Source organism: Cebus imitator, unplaced genomic scaffold (assembly GCF_001604975.1).
Source record: "Cebus imitator isolate Cc_AM_T3 unplaced genomic scaffold, Cebus_imitator-1.0 Scaffold295, whole genome shotgun sequence".
NCBI lineage: Eukaryota > Metazoa > Chordata > Mammalia > Primates > Cebidae > Cebus > Cebus imitator.
In genome coordinates, this window is record NW_016107610.1 from 829365 (window position 1) to 833006 (window position 3642).

Consider the following 3642-nt stretch of genomic DNA (forward strand, 5'->3'; position numbering starts at 1 on the left):
GGGTCTGGCTTTTTTCACTTAGCAAACTACACTGAAGCTTCATGCATGCTGTTGGGTGAATCAGCAAATGTTGAAACAACAAAATGTTGTTTCTTCCTTGAACTGGCTTTATGTATGGATAGATGTTCACCCGTTTACCAGCTGAAAGACAATCTGGGTTGTTTCCAGTTTGGGGATAAAGTTCTATAAACATTCATTTACACATTTTTGTGTAAATCTACATTTTCTCTTCTCTTTGATGAACACCTAGAGGTGAGTTTGCTGGGTCATATGATACGTGCATGTTTGTAAGAAACTGTCAAACTGATTTCCAAAGTAGGTGTACCATTTTGCATTCTCATGAGCAATGTGTGAGTGTTCCAGTTGTCTCAGACCCTTGCTAGTACTTGGTATTGTCAGGTTTGTGTGTGTGGTGGTTTGGGGGGTTTTGTTTTTTGTTTTTAAGCCATTCTAGTAGGTATGTAGTGGTATCTTACTGCAGTTTTAACTTTCATAATGACTGTTGATTTTAAGCATCTTTTTATGTGCTTCTTTGCCATCTTTACTGGGTTGAATTGTGCCTCCAAAAATGAAGTTCTAACCCTCACTACCTATGAATATAATCTTATTGGAAAATAGGGTCATTGCAAAAGATGAAGTTAAGTGAAGTTATCAGGATGGGACTTAATACAGTATGACTGATGTCCTTATAAAAAGGGGAAATTTGAAGACAGATGCATGCCTGCAGGGAGGATGCCATGTAAAGATAAAGGCAGAGCTTTACGAGCCAAACAATGCCAGAGATCACCAGCAATCCACCAGAAGCTAGGACAAAAAAATGGAACCAATTTTCCCACACAGCCTCAGAAGAATCCAACCTGCCAACACCTTGATCTTGGGATCTGTGGTCTCTGCAGCTGAAAGATAATACATTTCTATTGTTTAAGCTTCCCTGTTTTGTACTTTTCATAGCAATCTTAACCAATTAATACACTATCTGTATATCTTTTTTGGTGAAGCATCTGTTTAGAACTTTTATCTATGTTTTTGTGGTTTGATTTGGTTTTCCTATTGCTTACTGTCTGTAAGCTCCTCCCAGCCATATTTCCTGGTTGGTCATTATAGTTACATAATGGCTACAATTAACAAAGTCTTGGCCAGCCACGGTGGCTTGTGCCTATAATACCAGCACTCTGGGAGGCTGAGGCAGGTGGATTGCTTGAGACCAAGAGTCTGAGACCAGCCTGGCCAACATGGCAAAACCCTGTCTCTACTAAAAGTACACAAATTGGCCGGGCATGGTGGCAAGTACCTGTAGTCCCAGCTACTTGGTGGGTGGGGGGGCTAAGGCAGAAGGCTCTCTTGAACCCAAGAGGTGGAGGTTGCCATGAGCTGAGACTGCATCACTGCATTCCAGCCTGGGTGATACAGTGAGATTCTGTCTCAAAAAAAGAAAAAAAAAGGCTTAATATGCATATTGGATGGGATGGGATGGTGAAATACCCTGGCCACCTTAGAGAGCATCTATCGAGTTGTATGCTGTGTTTATGCTGGGGAGGGACAGTATTGATAAAAGTTCTGTGTCTGTGATACAAGGTAAAAATCTGCGCTTTCATCAAAAGAGCATTGCATGGCAGAGGAAAAAAGCTAAAGCCTTAACAAAGTGAAAGAGTCCTGATGTTTTGTTGGACACCACAACCCTTTCAAAAACATGTCATCAACATGTTTTTAAACAGCATTTTTGAAGTTACTAACTCATAATTGCAAGGTTTGCTTTCCTCATCTCTGTTGAACCTTCAGAGGCCTCCCCTCCATTTCAGTCTGTGGTCTTATTTTATACAACAAGGGTTTCCAGAGAGATAGGGTGGAAATGGGATGGGGCTGGGGTGGAAATCTACTGACTTTTCTCTCTAAATTTTCTTTCTTTATTAGATTTATCCAAGTTTGGCATAGTGGAAATTCCTTCTAGAATCTGGCAGGATGCTTTGTAATATTACTATTTTCCAGCCCTGTTAAAATGTTTTTTGTGTGTGTTCTTGCATAGTATTTCAAGGAGGCCTAAGAGGAGAATGGATCAGATTGCTAGCTTTCCACCACCTTAGCTTGGAAGCCCTTTAACTTTCACAGAGATACACATTCCTTCTGTACCTATTTTTATGCTGTTCCCACCTTCCCATTTGTCTGGCAGTTTCCTGCCAATCTTCCAAGATTCAGCTCAGTTGTTTATCCTCTCTGTAAGGAAGGCTTTCCTGAACTCCCAGGCTAAATGTCTTACAGTATATTGTTTCAATCTGTTTTCACACTTGTTATACTAAGTGTTAGATTATGGAGAGACACCATTATTCATCTTCAATCCTTATCCCATGGCAAATTGCTTGTGCAAACTCTGGTAGATGTTTTATTAAGGGTGACCTTTGTCCAGGGAGGAGACTATCCCCATCAAATTACAGAGGGATTTGAATATCCAGCATTGGAATATGGGCCAGGATGACAGAGTGCCGTAGTATTCCCTTATTTTTAATTCTGATGATGATACATTATTATTTGCTATTTAAAAAGTAAGAACATCTACTTATGTATAGGTTAACCTAGACATAACCTAGACTTTATTAAAATGCTCTTTAAAAAAAATTAGGTGCAAAAATTATTTCTTGAAAATCCCTTCCTTTTATTGATTTTATTAATGTTACATAGAAATATAAAGTTTAACACACCATACTTTTACTAATAAATGTAAATAAGAACAAATTACTTTCAGACAAAATAACCAAATATTGATGATTTTCAATAAAGTATATTTTGAAATAATTCTGAAGCCATAAAAGACTAAAATTCGCTTTATGCTAAAATAAATCATACTCTCCCATAATGCAATTATTTAATTTTTTTTAAAGCAACCACCCAATGAGAATTTAATTCATTAGGACATTTTTAGCATTTATGAATGCAAGAGAGTGTTTCTACTACACTGGTATCATTCCGTTCCTTAGCACTTATCTTTACACTGGAAGAGGTGAACGAGATGATTATGCCCCTGCTGGGGCTAGTTCTGCCTCTGAACAGTGACTTGGCATGGCAGTTAGGTGCAAAATCACCTAAGTGTACCCTAAAGATTTCTTCAGAGCTGTCAGTCTTCCTAAAACTACCCTAGCAAATACTTTTTCCTTTCTCCAAATACTGTTATTTAAACCACTCTGTTTACCCCATTGCAAGCTTTCCATTCTCTGTTAAGAATTTCTTGGATGCTCATAAAGTTTTAAAGGACAAGACTCCTCTCAAAAGTACATACTACTCATAAGCTCAAAGCAAATTAGGTTATTTTACAATCCTTGCTATAGGGGAGAAAATGAGAATTGAGTAATTATCCCAATTTGAAAAGGAGAAAATAAGTATAAAAATAGATTGATTTTTTTCAAACAATCCTCTACATTTATACTTTTACTTTAAGGATTAAAATGTACCATATAGTCTGGCACTCAAACTTTTCAAGAACAGATATTTTACAAAGACACTGAGACTCAGAGATATGAGTCAAATAGAAATCTGTATTATTAGAACTTGAACTTGGGCTGGGTATAGTGGCTCATGCCTATAATCCCAGTGCTTTGGAAAACCAAGGCAGGATTCAAGACAAGGCTAGCCAATATAGCAATAACCTGTTTC